Below are 16,941 nucleotides of genomic sequence, written 5' to 3'. Positions count from 1 at the left end.
ACTTACCTGTAAAATAAACCCTAAGATAGCTACAATGTAATTAATAATTACATTGTAGCTATCTTAGGAATTATATTTATTTTACAGGCAACCTTGTATTTATTTTAACTAGGTACAATAGTTATTAAATAGTTATTAACTATTTAATAACTACCTAGCTAAAAGAAATACAAAATTACCTGTAAAATAAATCCTAACCTAAGTTACAATTAAACCTAACACTACAATATCATTAAATAAATTACATTAATTAACTACAAGTAGCTACAATTAAATACAATTAAATAAACTAACTAAAGTACAAAAAATAAAAAAAACTAAGTTACAAAAAATTAAAAAAATATTACAAGAAGATTTTTAATCTAATTACACCTAATCTAAGCCCCCTAATAAAATAACAAAGCCCCCCCAAAATAAAAAAAATGCCCTACCCTATTCTAAATTTCAAAAGTTAACAGCTCTTTTACCTTACCAGCCCTTAAAAGGGCCTTTTGCGGGACATGCCCCAAAGAAATCAGCTCTTTTGCATGTTAAAAGAAACACAATTCTTCCCCCCAACATTACAACCCACCACCCACATACCCCTACTCTAACCCAAACCCCCCTTAAATAAGCCTAACACTACCCCCCTGAAGATCTCCCTACCTTGAGTCGTCTTCACCCAACCAGGCACTGATGGAGCAAAAGAGGGCATCCGGAGCGGCAGAAGTCTTCATCCTATCCGGGCAGAAGAGGACATCTGGACCAGCAGACATCTTCATCCAAGTGGCATCTTCTATCTTCATCCATCCGATGAGGAGTGGCTCCATCTTCAAGACCTCCGGCGCAGAACATCCTTCTTGACCGATGACTAGACGACGAATGAAGGTTCCTTTAAGTGACATCATCCAAGAAGGCTCCCTCGAATTCAGATTGGCTTGTAGGATTCTATCAGCCAATCAGAATTAAGGTTGGAAAAATCAGATTCAAGTTCAATCGGATTGGCTGATCCACAATCTGATTGGCTGATTCAATCATCCAATCAGATTTTTCCTACCTTAATTCCGATTGGCTGATGGAATCCTATCAGCCAATCGGAATTCGAGGGACGCCATCTTCGATGACATCACTTCAGTCATCGTCGGTCAAGAAGGATGTTCTGCGCCGGAGGTCTTGAAGATGGAGCCGCTCCTCCGGATGGATGAAGATAGAAGATGCCGCTTGGATGAAGATGTCTGCCGGTCCGGATGTCCTCTTCTGCCCGGATAGGAGGAAGACTTCTGCTGCTCTGGATGCCCTCTTTTGGTCCATCGGTGCCCGGTTGGGTGAAGACGACTCAAGGTAGGGAGATCTTCAGGGGGGTAGTGTTAGGTTTATTTAAGGGGGGTTTGGGTTAGAGTAGGGGTATGTGGGTGGTGGGTTTTAATGTTGGGGGGTGGTATTGTGTTTTTTTTTAACATGCAAAAGAGCTGATTTCTTTGGGGCATGCCCCGCAAAAGGCCCTTTTAAAGGCTGGTAAGGTAATAGAGCTGTTAACTTTTGAAATTTAGAATAGGGTAGGGCATTTTTTTATTTTGGGGGGCTTTGTTATTTTATTAGGGGGCTTAGATTAGGTGTAATTAGATTAAAAATCTTGTAATATTTTTTTATTTTTTGTAACATTTATTTTTTATTTTTAGTACTTTAGTTAGTTTATTTAATTGTATTTAATTGTAGCTACTTGTAGTTAATTAATGTAATTTATTTAATGATAGTGTAGAGTTAGGTTTAATTGTAACTTAGGTTAGGATTTATTTTACAGATAATTTTGTATTTCTTTTAGCTGGGTAGTTATTAAATAGTTAATAACTATTTAATAACTATTCTACCTAGTTAAAATAAATACAAAGTTGCCTGTAAAATAAATATAAATCCTAAGATAGCTACAATGTAATTATTAATTACATTGTAGCTATCTTAGGGTTTATTTTACAGGTAAGTATTTAGTTTTAAATAGGAATAATTTATTTATTGATAGTGTAGTGTTAGGTGTAATTGAAACTTAGGTTAGTTTTTATTTTACAGGTAAATTTGTCTTTATTTTATATAGGTAGCTATTAAATAGTTAATAACTATTTAATAGCTATTGTACCTAGTTAAAATAAAAACAAACTTGCCTGTAAAATAAAAATAAATCCTAAAATAGCTACAATATAATTATTAGTAATATTGAAGCTATATTAGGGTTTATTTTATAGGTAAGTATTTAGTTTTAAATAGGAATAATTAATTTAATGAGAGTTATATTTATATAGATTTATTTAATTAATATTTAAGATAGGGGTGTTAGGGTTAGTGTTAGACTTAGGTTTAGGGGTTAATAATTTTATTATAGTTTGCAGCGGTGTGGGGGGGGCAGATTAGGGGTTACTAAGTTTAATATAGGTGGCGGAGCGGTCCGGGAGCGGCAGTTTAGGAGTTAAACAATTTATTTAGTTGCGGCGGGGTCCGGGATCCACAGGATAGGGTTAATAAATTTAATATAGGTGGTGGCGGTATAAGGGGGGCAGGATAGGGGTTAATAGGTATTATGTAGGTGGCGGCGGGGTCCGGGTGCGGCGGTTTAGGGGTTAATATATTTATTATAGTTGCGGCGGGGTCCAGGAGTGGCGTTTTAGGGGTTAGCATGTTTAATGTAGGTGGCGGTGGTGTAGGGGGGCAGATTAGGGGTGTTTAGACTTGGGGTACATGTTAGGGTGTTAGGTGTACACACTTCTGATAGGAATCAATGGGATGTCGGGCAGCAGTGAACATGAACTTTCGCTATGGTCAGACTCCCATTGATTCCTATGGGATCCACCACCTCCAGGTCGGCGGATTGAAAACCAGGTACGCTGGGCCGGAAAAGTGCCGACCGTACCTGCTAGTTTTTTGATAACTAGCAAAAGTAGTCAGATTGTGCCGAACTTGTGTTCGGAACATCTGGAGTGATGTAAGAATCAATCTGTGTCGGACTGAGTCCGGCGGATCGAAGCTTACGTCACTATATTCTACTTTTTCCGGTGTGTAGGGCTTGATAACTTAGGCGAATCAGCCTCGCCACAAATACTCTGTGGAATTTGAGGTTGACGGCTTTATGATAACTAGAGGCCAATGAGTCTGCACTTCCCAAAAAATTGCAGGAAATTTTCTATGAGGATTCAGAGCCTGTTATTGATAAAATAAAGAAACAGAAAAAAAATGATGTTGACATTGTTTAAACATCTGAGTCTGATTACTCCTATTCTTCTAAAAAAATTCAGGTTGACACAGATGATGATTCATTTTTTGAGGATGTTCTGACTCATCCTCTAATGGTGATTCTCCCAAATATAATAGATCCAAAAAACCTAAAAGTCTAAGAAACCTAGATTATTAGATAATGCTGGGGAATCCAATATACTGTAGATCCAGATGACATTGAACACCCTAGATCTTCTAATTGGAGAGTTGGAGAGTTGGAGACCATCTAAAAGGGTTTCTAAATTCATAGCTTTTTATATTAGGAAACTGTTATCCAAAAAATCTAAAAATATTTTAAGGGCAGAATGCCCTAGGCCGGAATTACCAAATTTAGCTCAAAAGCCTGTCAGGACAAGTTATTGGACACTCTGGGTCCTGTTACTAAATTACTAGAACTTTCTGAGGATGCTATTTCAAAAGAAACTCAGGTTAAACCCACAGTTGTTAAGCAATTGATTCAACGTCTAGTGTATTTGATTGTTGACTCTAACTCAGCCTTGTCTTCTCAAAGGAGACATATTTTATTGAGGAAACCTGACCATAAATTAACTGATTTTGCACTCACAGAGATGGGTCCAAAGGCCAAAGGTTTTTTTTTTTGGTGATGCAGGACTTAAATAACTGTCCAGTTTTGTTTCATCTCTCAATTCCCTGAATAAAATAAAACCTCAAACAAAGAAAATCTTCAATCAAAATACTAGAGTTTTTGACAGGGTCGGGAAAGGAAGGGGCCACTTTCCTGGCCGTTCATCCTACGTATCCAGACCTCACTTCCAGAACAACCCAATTCAATCTACTTCCTTCAACAACATCTTCCAAACAAGATGCAGACAATGGTCATCCAGACTATCTAAAGGATGATCTTCTAGAAGACCCTAAGACAAATTTTAACATTTATCATTCCATACTTTCTTTCCCTCAAAAGATAGGAGGCAGACTTGCCTTATTCATTCACAATTGGGAAAAAATATCTCAAGACCCGTGTGTGCTTCAAGCAGTTTCGGGTCTTCACCAAAACTTCATATCCATCCCCTATGAGTCATCTCTTCCCAATTCCATATCTTCCCAATACCAATCCCATCTCTTCCCTCACATTTTCCTCATGTGAAACCCCCATGATTTGCTTATTCTCTCCCCTTTCTATATGTGTTGCAGTCAAATACCGACCCCCTGGCTCCTCAACTCAATTTCTAGATCACTTGGCTGCCTGGCTACCTTATTTCCTTTCCTCAGACACCCCTTCCCTCATTCTTGGTGACTTCAACATGCCTCTTGACAATCCCACTACCTCCTCTGCAAAACAACTTCTGCAACTCACTTCCTCTTTCAGTTTGTCACAATGGACTGATTCTCCCACTCACAAAGATGGTCACTCCCTTGACCTGATCGTTAGCTATTGATGCACTCTCTCAAACTTCACAAACTCACCCTTTCCTCTTTTTGACCACCATCTCCTTACTTGCAACATATCATCCCCCCTACAACTCTACCTCCTTCTGCTCCTCACACCAAACTTCACAGAAGCATTATGTCATTAGATCAACAACAGCTTTCTAATTCCCTTAAACCTCTCCTCTCATCCTTCTCCTTTTCCTGCCCTGACCAATCTATCTGCTACTATAACTCCACCCTTACATCTGTTCTTGACAATCTCGCCCCTATTACCATAGCTCGAAAATCAAACACTCATCCTCAGCCCTGGCATACTCCTCTGACACGATACCTACGCAGATGTTCCCATACTGCTGAGCGGCACTGGAGAAAATCTAGGAATTCAGCTGATTTTCAACATTACAAATTTATCTTGAACTCCTACTATTCTGCCCTTAATTTCCATAAGCAACATTACTTCTCTACTCTTATCTCTAATCTTTCTTCAAACCCAAAATGTTTGTTCTCCACTTTCAATACCCTTCTCCGCCCTCCCCCACCTCCTAATACAACTTCTCTGTCAGCTTAAGACTTTGCCAGCCACTTCAATAACAAAATTGACTCCATCAGAAATGAAATCAGCTCTCAACTTAATTCCTTTCTCTCACCCCCTCAAATGCTCTCATTCAACCACAACCCACATAACCTTAAACTTAGCTCAGTTTCCCCTTTCACTGAGGAAGAAGTCTTGGCACTTATGCTGTGCTCTCACCTCACTACCTGTCCCCTTGACCCTATCCCCTCACAGCTACTCCCCTCCCTCTCTGCTACCCTCACCCCTATACTCACACACACTTTCAACCTCTCCCTCAGCACCAGTATATTTCCCTCATCGCTGAAACATGCACTGGTCACACCTATCCTCAAAAACCTTACCTTGATCCTACCTCCCCATCCAACTACTGCCCTATTTCCCTCCTCCCTCTTGCATTAAAGCTTCTTGAAAAACTGGTTTATGCACGCATATCCCATTTCCTTACAATAAACTCCCTCCTTGACCCACTGCAATCTGGATTTCATCCCCATCACTCCACAGAGACAGCAATTGTTAAGGTTACCAATAACCTACTTACAGCAAAATCAAAAGGCCACTTCTCTCTGCTTATCCTCCTTGATCTGTCTGCAGTCTTTGACACTGTCGACCACCCTCTTTGGCTCCAAACCCTTCAATCCTTCGGCATCTGTGACACAGCCCTCTCGTGGCTCTCTTCCTACCTGTCAAACCGTACCTTTAGTGTAGCCTTCTCTGGGGCCTCCTCTGCCCCGTCACCACTTTCTGTCAGAGTACCGCAAGGCTCTGTCCTCGGTCCCCTTCTCTTCTCAATCTACACGTCATCACTAGGTTCCCTAATAAAGTCCCACGGTTTACAATATCATTTGTATGCCGACGACACCCAAATCTACTTCTCTGCACCAAGACCTATCTCCTTCCTTGTCACTAGCTGTCTTTCTCACATCTCTAACTGGATGTCCTCTCACTACCTCAAGCTAAATCTCTCCCAAACTGAGCTTCTTATTTTCCCCCCTTCCTCAAAACTCTCCACCCCCAATCTCTCTATAACTGTTGACAACTCCATTACTACCCCGACCCCGCATGCCCGATGTCTCGGGGTCACATTTGACTCAGATCTTTCTTTCACTCCTCACATTCAGTCCTTGGCTAACGCCTGCTGCTTCCACCTTAAAAACATCTCTAAAATTAGACACTTCCTTACACAAGACACAACTAAGATTTTAATCCACTCTCTCATTCTTTCCCACCATGAATACTGCAACTCTGTCCTCTCTGGTCTCCCCACCTGCCACCTAGCTCCTTTACAATCCATAATGAATGCCTCTGCCAGACTCATCTTCCTTACACGTCGCTCTTCATCTGCTGCACCTCTCTGCCAATCCCTTCACTGCCTTCCTCTTTCCTCTAGGATCAAACACAAAATTCTCATTCTGACATACAAAGCCCTCAACTGCACTGCTCCCCCCTACATCTCAGACCTTGTCTCCAGATACTCTCCCTCCTGTCCCCTTCACTCTGCTCATGACCTCCTACTCTCCTCCTCTCTTGTCACCTCATCACACTCCCATTTACAGGACTTCTCCAGACTGGCTCCCATCTTGTGGAACTCTCTGTCTCGCTCCACAAGACTCTCTTCTAGTTTTAAAAGCTTCAAGTGCTCCCTAAAGACTCTACTGATCAGGAATGCATACAACCTACACTAACCTTTCCTAATACCATTTCCTCTCCTCCATTGCTATCTCCTGAACCCCCTTAGCATGTAAGTCTAAGAGTCCAGCTGTTTTGTAGATCACCTTCTTAAGAGCTGACTACAACAGTGCAACTCTTGGCCCTCTACCCATTTGATCCCTATAATTGTTTTGTTGTACTCCCCCTTTGTTTATAGCACTGCGGAATCTGTTGGCGCTCTACAAATAACCGATAATAATAATAAACTCCCATAATTTTTTCCCTTTCAGACTATCACCAATTAGATTCATTCTTGTTTGGATCACAATATTCACATTCAGGCAGAATATATTCCGGGTCACAACAACACCATGGCAGTGTCAGTTTTTTTTCCCCTGTTTTGTTTGCCATGCGCTGCTGGCAGCCATTTTACTCACCTCTCTTGCTGACTATGGTGCATTGTGGGGGATGTTGCTCATTTCCTGCACTTCCTTTTATGGCCAGACTGGTGTGCATCATCCATGTTAGACAGGATGCAGTCTCAGAATTGTGATGTCATCATTTATTATTTAATGGGCCTCTGTTCAGTATGCTTTGCCTTTGCGTTGTCTCAGACCTGTTTGTGAGAGTTCCTGTGTATTACCTGACTGCCTGATGTCCTTTCTGGTTCCTGATCCCTGGCTTGTTCCTGACTCTGCTGTTTTCCTTGTTCCTGAATCCAGCTCGTCTGGCTATTCGCTTTGGCTCCTGACTCGGCTCGTCTGACTACCAGCTCTGGTTTTGACTCCTGGCTTGTTATTTGACTTGTGGACTTTTTATTATTTTTTGCTATTAATAAAGGTGTGATTATTTTTGCACTCTTAGTCTGATTCCTGGCACACTGACATTATGCAAAGGCCATGAATCCTGATGGTGCAAATAATCCACCTTTACCTGCCCTCATTTCCAGGATGGATGTACAGGATCACCACTTGGATCAATTTGCACTAGCCCTGTAAACCCTGCTGACTCGCACTGCACATTTGGACCAAAGTGTCCCGCAAGTTATGGCTGCTCCTGTTTCGGCTGCTGCACCTATGCCTACCAGGATCCTATTCAATGTAGAGGGTTTTTGAACCAGGTGGGCATTTACTTTGAGAAGTTACCTCAGGCGTTTCCCTCTGGCAGAGCTAAGGTGGGATTTCTCATCTCGTTACTCTCTGACACAGCTCTTGCCTGGGATAATCCCTTGAGGGAGACTAATAAACCTGTGATTTCAAATTACCCTGAATTTGTGGCCTCCTTTTGAAGGGTATTTGATGTTCTGGCCTGCTCCTCCTCTGCTGCTAAACGACTCATGTCCATTCAGCAAGATACAAGATCTGTTGCTAAGTATGCTATTGAGTTCCGTACGCTTGCCGCAGAGGTAGGTTGGAACAATAAAGCCCTTGTTGCCTCCTTCTTTCATGGGCTTTCTGATGCGATTAAAGATGAAGTTGCTGCCAGAGATTTACCAGAGGATCTCGAGGCATTGGTGTCTTTTTTATCCTAATTGACATCAGACTCAGAGAGAGGCCCTTTTTCAAGGAGCACTTGCGGAAGCCTCCTGTTCCGTTTTCTCCTACGTGTTCATTCCCACCCATGCCTCCCTTTCCTCCCATGTCTCCTGGTCCAGAGTCACCAGGTACTGCTGAGCCTATGCAGTTGGGATTCACGTGTCTCTCCGTGGCAGAGTTGGCCTTTAGGAGGAGGAAGGGGCTCTGCCTCTATTGTGGGTTACAGGGCCACCTTTTGAAGTCTTGCCCTACATGGCCGGTAAATGCCCACACCTATGGTCATGTCGGGGGCAGACCTTGGGTGGTATATCCTCGTCCCCGGAACCACTTAAGGAGAAACCTTTGGTCACGGTTGTCCTTTCCTTGGTGGACTCCTCCATAGTCACTCAGACTTTTGTTGACTCCGGTGCTGCATGCTATTTCATTGATAATGCTTTTGTATCAAAGCACTCCATTCCTGTTTTGCCTCGGTCCATTCCGCATGCTATTGAGGCCATTGATGGCAGGCCCCTTCAGCCCGCACTCGTTACTCACAAAACTGCTCCATTGTCCATGGCTGTTGGGGCTCTCCATTTTGAAACCCTCCAGTTCCAGGTGATAAACTAAAAAATACAAAAGTAGTAAATCAGTGCGCCAGTGATTAAATTAAACTAGTGAACAATACGTTATATGCAATAATAAAAATAACATATAAAAAAGTGTAAGCTTAAAATTATAAGTTTAGATATGCTGTGTACCGCATAGTAAAAAGCCGGTAATGGTGCCGTTATGCACTTGACCCAGAGTATACTGCAGACAATATGCTGGCAATATGCATATAATACAGGACTAAAGATACTTAGTGTCAGGAGTGTCCATTAAGAGTTCAAATCTGTGCTGTACATATCCAGCTGATGGGAAGGCAATCACTTTTCTATAGAATTTTCGTCTTGGGTATCACTTTTTCTATAGAATTTTCGTCCCAGGTAATAAACTCTCTGCATTTTCCGGTTGTTCTGGGTTACCCTGGCTCCAAAAGCACAATCCCAGTCTCGACTGGTGCAGGTCTGAAATGTTTTCGTGGTCTCTGCAATGTATTTCCACTTGTCTTCGAAAACCAGTTAAAGTCTTGTGCACTTCTTCGGTATCTTAATTGCCAGAGATGTACCGAGAGTTCCTAGACATTTTTGACAAGGTGCATGCCGGTACGTTGCCTCTTAACCGGTCTTATGATTGTGCCATAGACCTGCAACCTAGAGCCATTCCTCCTCGGGGCCGGGTGTACCCTCTGTCTGTTTCAGAGAATTGTGCTATGGAGGAGTATGCTGCCTATGCTCTGTCATGGGGATCATCTGCAAATCCTGCTCTCCTGCAGGGGATGGCTTCTTCTTTGTGAAGAAAAAGGGTGGCGAGTTAAGACCATGCATCTATTATAGGGGTCTTAATCGTCTTTCCATTAAGAATGCTTACCCTATTCTGCTCATTACGGAACTCTTTTACCGCCTCAAGAGAGCTACGGTCTTTACTAAACTTGATTTGAGAGGAGCGTACAATCTCATTAGGATAAAGGAGGGCCATGAATGGAAAACAGCATTTAACACCAGGAGCAGGAATTATGAGTATCTTGTAATGCCCTTTGGCCTATGTAATGCTCCTGCTGTTTTCAGGAATTTATTAATGATGTCCTATTAGATATGTTGCAACAGTGTGTTGTGGTGTACTTAGATGACATCCTCATACACTCACCCACACTTGAGGCTCATCGTTCTGATGTTACTTGGGTTCTTCAGAGATTACGTGAGAACGGACTGTTTTGTAAACTCGAGAAATGTGAGTTCCATCAGACTCAAGTAACCTTCCTAGGTTATGTTATCTCCGTTGCAGGGTTCTCCATGGATCCTGACAAGTTATCTGCAGTTCTGCAGTGGCCTCGCCCAGCTGGTCTTCGGTCTATTCAATGTTTTTTGGGGTTCGCCAATTACTATAGAAAGTTTATTAAAAACTTTTCTTCCTTGGTCAAACCTATCACAGACATGACCCGTAAAGAGAATGATCCACTCCATTTATCACCTACTGCCATTAAGGCCACTGATAGTCTTAAGACTGCCTTTGCTGCCGCTCCAGTTCTGGCTCATCCTAACCCTGTCCTGCCTTTCATTCTTGAGGTCGATGCATCTGAGACTGGAGTAGGTGCCCTCTTGTCTCAACGTCCTACGCCTGACGGTTCCTTGCATCCGTGTGGTTTCTTCTCTAAGAAATTGTCTCCAGCGGAGTGCAATTATGAAATTGGAGACAGGGAATTACTGGCCATAAATTTGGCACTCAAGGAATGGAGGCATTTTCTCGAGGGTACTAGCGTGCCAGTGCTCATTTTTTACTGACTACAAGAATTTAACTTATCTATCTGAAGCAAAATGTTTCTCGTCCCGACAGGCCAGATGGGCGCTATTTTTTGTTTAATTATGTGGTCTCCTACCTGCCTGGTAGTAAGAATGTTAGGGCTAATACCCTCTCTCGACAATTTTCGCCTCTGTCCAAGGATGAGTCTGTACCTACTCTTGTTATACCTCCTGACCATATTTTGGCTACCATACATAGTAATTTGACTTCTCCCTTGGGGGAGGAGATCCTGGCTGCACAAACCAATGCACCTCCTGAGAAACCTAGTGGTAAGTGTTTTGTTCCTGAGAATCTTTGAAGTAAACTTTTGCACACTTACCACTATCCTAAAGCCGCATGTCACCCAGACAAGAACTAAATTATTTAGTCTGTCAGTCGACAATTCTGATGGCCAGGTATTCGTTCTGATGTTGCTGCGTATGTTGCCTCCTGCTTAGTTTGTGCACAAAATAAGACTCCTCAACGTCTTCCTGTGGGTCTTCTTCAACCTATTGCTAATGGTGAGTGTCCTTGGACACATCTTTCCATGGACTTCATTGTCGAGCTCCCGGTTTCCAATGGAAATACTGTTATCCTTATAGTGGTTGACCATTTTTCTAAAATGTCATATTACATTCCCGTGATGAAGCTGCCTACCGCTCAGGAGCTTGTTTCAATTTTTGCCCGGGAGGTCTTCCATTTACATGGGTTACCAAAGGATATAGTGTCGGACCGGGGTAGCCAGTTTGTCTCCAGATTTTGATGTTCCTTTTGTGCTCAAATGGGGATCCAGCTATCCTTCTCCTCGGCATATAACCCTCAATCCAATGGGGCTGTGGAACAGTCTAATCAAGCTCTGGAACAGTTCCTCCATTGCTATGTCTCAGATCACCGCAATAATTGGTCTGAACTGTTACCTTGGGCAGAGTTTGCTCGTAATAGTGCTATTAATGCTTCCTCCAAGTTATCCCCATTCATTGCAAATTATGGGTTTCAATCATCCTTGTCACCTGATTCATTCATGTCTCAGGGTATTCCAGCTTTGGAGGAGCATCTCCGGCAACTCTGTTCCACCTGGGTGCAGATTCAGGATTGCCTTCATCATTCTATGAAGCACCAAAAGTTCCAGGCTGATCGTAGGCGTCTTCCCGCACCTTCCTACCAGGTTGGTTAGAGAGTTTGGCTGTCCTCCCGCAACTTGAACCTTCGTGTACCTTCCTATAAATTGGCTCCACGTTATGTTGGTCCTTTTCGAATACTCCGACGGGTTAATCCTGTGGCCTACGCTCTTGACCTTCCTCCTGCTATGCGCTTCTCCAATGTTTTTCATGTCTCCCTCTTGAAACCATTGGTTTGTAATCGGTTTACCACTGTGTTGCCTCGTCCCCATCCTATCTTTGTTGACAACCATGAGGAGTATGAGGTCAGCAGCATTATTGACTCTCATATGTCCAGGGACCGTGTACAGTATTTGGTTAACTGGAGGGGCTATGGTCTGGAGGAACGTTCTTGGGTTCCCTCCTCTGATGTTCATGATCCCACCCTCCTCCGTGCCTTCCATGCCCGTTTCCCAAATAAGCCTTTTGTTCTCCCACGGGAGAGGGGTCATTGAGAGGAGGGTACTGTCAGGGTTTTTTCCCTGTTTTGTTTGCCATATGCTGCTGGCAGGCATTTTACTTACCTCTCTTGCTGACTATGGTGCATTGTGGGGGATGCTGCTCATTTCCTGCACTTCCTTTTATGGCCAGACTGGTGTGCATCATTCATGTGAGACAGGATGCAGTCTCAGAATTGTGATGTCACCACTTATTATTTAAAGGGTCTCTGTTCAGTATGCTTTGCCTTTGCTTTGTCTCAGACCTGTTTGTGAGAGTTCCTGTGTATTACCTGGCTGCCTGACGTCCTTCCTGGTTCCTGATCCCTGGCTTGTTCCTGACTCTGCTGTTTTCCTTGTTCCTGATTTCGGCTCGTCTGACTATTCGCTTTGGCTCCTGACTCGGCTCGTCTGACTACCAGCTCTGGTTTTGACTCCTGGCTTGTTATTTGACTTGTGGAATTTTTATTATTTTTTGCTATTAATAAAGGTGTGATTATTTTTGCACTTCTCATCTCAGTCTGATTCCTGGCACCCTGACAGGCAGATTGGGGTTCTCGTCATCTCCAAGACTCCAGCGATTGGAAATTGAACTCCAAGATATTTTAATCCTGTCTTATCATAGGTTCCTTTTCTATAGACCTCTTTGCCTCTCAGAATCACCAACTTAATCCATTTTTCAGTTGGAGACCAGATCCTCTAGCGTTAGTAACAGATGTATTCCTACAGTTATACAAGCTTATGCATTACCTCCTTTTTCAATGATTCCTCGAACAATATATTTTGTCAGGAGAAATCTTCTTTCTATCCTTATAATAACTCCCTGGTGGGCACCCCAGTCTTGGTTTCCAGCCCTTCTAGAGATGTCTTACCTTCCACCTCTTCTTCTTCCTCTCCAACAAGATCTTCTATTAGACCCAACAGGACAACCTCACAACCTGGTTCATCTGATTGCTTGGATGATTACAGAGGATCCTGGTCGTTCGAGGGTCTTTAGAAAGAAGCTAAATCGCTACTCCGAGAATCTTGGGCACCAGGAACCAAGAAGTTATACAAATATGCATGGCTCAAATGGTCTAATTGGTGCAGTAGTAGGGATCTTGATCCCTTTTCAGCCCCTGTAAAAGAAGTGACTAACTATTTGACATCTTTGTTCAAAGCAGGCTTTGCATACAAGTCTATTAATGTTGCATGGTCTGCAATTTTAGCAGGACATTATCCTTTAGCTAATATTCCTATTGGCCAGATTTCTTCTGTTAAAAACTTCTTAAAGCAATCAGAGTCAAGAAACCTCCTGTTCATAAACATTCTTATTTTTGTGCTGTAGATTTGTTAATGAATTTCTTTAATAATTGGCCATTTAATAAAGATCTTTCTCTAAAACATTTAACCTGTAAATGAGCTACCTTACTTTGTTTACTTTCCTGTTAAAGAGTATCTGATGTAAGAGCCATAGATTATAATTCTAAAATGTTCACTCCTCAGGGTGTGATTTTTTCTTTATCCAGGAGAACTAAATGTCTTTCATCTTCGATTTTCTATCCATATTTCTTTGATTACCCTAAGATATGTGTGGTTTCATGTTTGAAAGAATATGAATCTAAAACTTTACCTTTTAGATTGTCTTCTTCTTCCTGTCAACTCCTTATTTCTTTTGTTTCTCCTCATTTACCTGTCACAACTACCACAATAAGTAGATGGGTTAAGTGGATTATGTCTTTAGCGGGTGTGGAAGACACATTTTCAGCTCATTCAGTTAGAGGAGCTGCTGCTTCTAAAGCCTTTGTTAAATCCGCTTTATTACAAGAAATTCTTAAAGCAGCAGATTGGTCTTCAGATTCTTTTGTCATAATTAATTTTGCTTTAAACTTGCAAAATAGAAATCTCTGTCCTTGTAATAAAATGACGATTATCCTAACATAGTGATGTAATAATCTAGATTTTATTAGACATAGAGAAGAGTATTTTCCATCCCATAATATCTATGTATTATTATTATTTAAATTATGTATATATTTTTCCCTCCCAGTTTTTTGAGGATTTACTATATATTATGTTATTATTTTATATTTTCTCTTTTTCAGCCAAGGACCCTGCAAATCCAGCATTCGATAATGAACAAACATTAGTATCATATATTTCAAGAAGGAATTCTCTCCATCAGACTGGCGGCAGACGTCTTCAAGATTTTTCATCTCATCTCTGGAAGCAGCTACTTTCCATAAAGTTTTCTGTGTTTTTCACGATTCTGTTTTGCATATTCGCATTTATTTCTGAATTTTGTTTCATATTTGTTCCTACCTTCTTTATGTTGTTAGCAGCAAAGTTCAAAGAGGATTAGATATTATACCAGTACCTACTTATACGTTGGATGTTATCTGATTGGCTGTTTAGATATTGCATAACATGTACTTGTAACCTTATTGGTTGAGTTTTCTGTATACTTTATTCAAAAAAATGTCAGTGCTTTTAAGTGCTGTCTGTTCAGTAAAGGAAATGTTATTGCAATATACTTGTCTCTGTCTCTTTAATAAAATCTAAATTATTCCGTCAATATGTTAGGATAATCGTCATTTTGTTTCAAATAAGTCACTGAGTTATCTCTGTTGCTGTTGAATGCATATTAAGTCTTTGCAATTTCTTTAAAGCAGGACTGGACTGGGACCAAATATAGGCCCAAGTATTTTAAGTCAGTGCAGCCTGCTCCTCCCTCCATTTTGTTATTTAAAGGTATAGTCTAGTCAAAATTAAACTTTTATGATTCAGATAGAGCATGCAATTTTAAACAACTATCTAATTTACTCATATTATCAATTTTTATTCATTCTCTTGGTATCTTTATTTGAAAAAGAAAAAATGTAAGCATATTTGACGGCCATTTTTTGTTTAGCCCCTGGGTAGCTCTTGCTGATTGGTCGCAAAATTCAGCAACACACACAGACAATCACAGGTACCCACATGCATATTAAAATACACACCAGATATCACACAAAAACAATAGATACCATCAAGAAAAGTGGTTTGCGTTTGCATTCCTCTCCCCTCCCCTCCCTTGCTTAGGCCACACCAGATAATATATAAATATATATATATATATATATATATATATATATATATAAGGAAAAAGGATTTAAGCTCAGTCCAATAGAAGTATAACCCAGCAGTGTAGTATAAAAGTAAGTGCTGTACAAAGTGTGGTGCAGATTCTCAACACTGTTGTAGAGTGATAAATGCGTTAACCCCTTACAGTAAGGTAAAGTTCAGGAATCACGTACCTCACCTTCTTCTGTGCCAATCTGGGGTGTGCATGCACTAGTGAGCAAGGTGCCTTAACGGTGGGGAAGCACATCCATCTGTAGTCAGCAACTCAGCTATCCATAGCCGTAGTGCGTGCGGCAGGTGCCTCGCCCAAGCTCCTCCTATGGGTAACGTCAGAGAGGCACAGTAGGTGAGGATAGGTGTTCACAAAGAACAGGGGAATGCATCAAGGAAAACACCACTGCTGGGAACAGAGCTCAACGTGGTTTATTCAAGCAGCAAAAGTGAGGCACTATTCAGTGTACAAGACAGGATCTGACACGTATCGCACATGCTAAAATGTGCTTCATCAGAGATCTACAGGTGTTCACTAGGTGAGCAGTGATAAACTCAATATAAAAGCAAATGTGCTAAAGAGTGATAATATTGTACATGGCAAGCAAATGGTGTATATAAATACAAACACAAAGTCTCATACTAAGACTCAAAACAAGATGGGAGCCCCAAAAGGTAGCCCACTCCAGAAATGATAGGCCTACCAGGGGGATGAGTAGCATTCTTATGCAGTTTAGGTAAAAAGTAAAAAATGGGTACATTAGGATTTGATATTAAAAATTGCTCCATTTTCCTTTCAGCTATAATACCCATTAATTGGCCCTGGTGCAAAATTCTTTCAAGTTTTGATCTGAACGTAACCGTTGGATTGAAATCCAATTTAAAGGAAACTTCACTGTCCCTTAACTGTCATTTTGCCTCAGAAAGATAATACTCACGGTCCATGACAAAAACATTGCCGCCTTTATCTGATAATATTATGGGTGCGTGGTTGGACTCAGTCCTCCAACCCATAGTTGTGTCCCTTCCTGGCTATATAAGAGATAGTGCCTACCTTTTATTACAACTAGATAGGATCAGCTGGCAACATAATTTTCAATGGCTCACGATAGACGTAACAGCCCTTTACTCCAGCATCCCCCATCAGAAGGGGCTCGAAGCAATGGGCCACATGATCAGGAGATACACTCATTATTCAGACGAATATATTGCTTTCCTGTTTTCTACAGCCAGATTTTTACTCACGCACAACTACTTTGTCTTTGGGAGGGATTTCTACCTGCAAAGGTGCGGCACAGCCAAGGGGGCAAAATTTGCTGCGGCATATGCTAAGTTATACATGGGCTGGTTAGAACATGACAGCATCTATGCAGATGATTTCCCCTTCAGAGACAATGTAATTGTGTATGGTCGCTATATAGACAACCTTTTAGTCATTTGGAATTCAGGTGATTATAATGATGTAATTTCCTTTGTAAACAGGCTGTACAAGAATGACCTCAATCTTA

Source organism: Bombina bombina, chromosome 4 (genome assembly GCF_027579735.1).
Source record: "Bombina bombina isolate aBomBom1 chromosome 4, aBomBom1.pri, whole genome shotgun sequence".
NCBI lineage: Eukaryota > Metazoa > Chordata > Amphibia > Anura > Bombinatoridae > Bombina > Bombina bombina.
Note: the sequence above shows the minus strand (reverse complement) of the source record.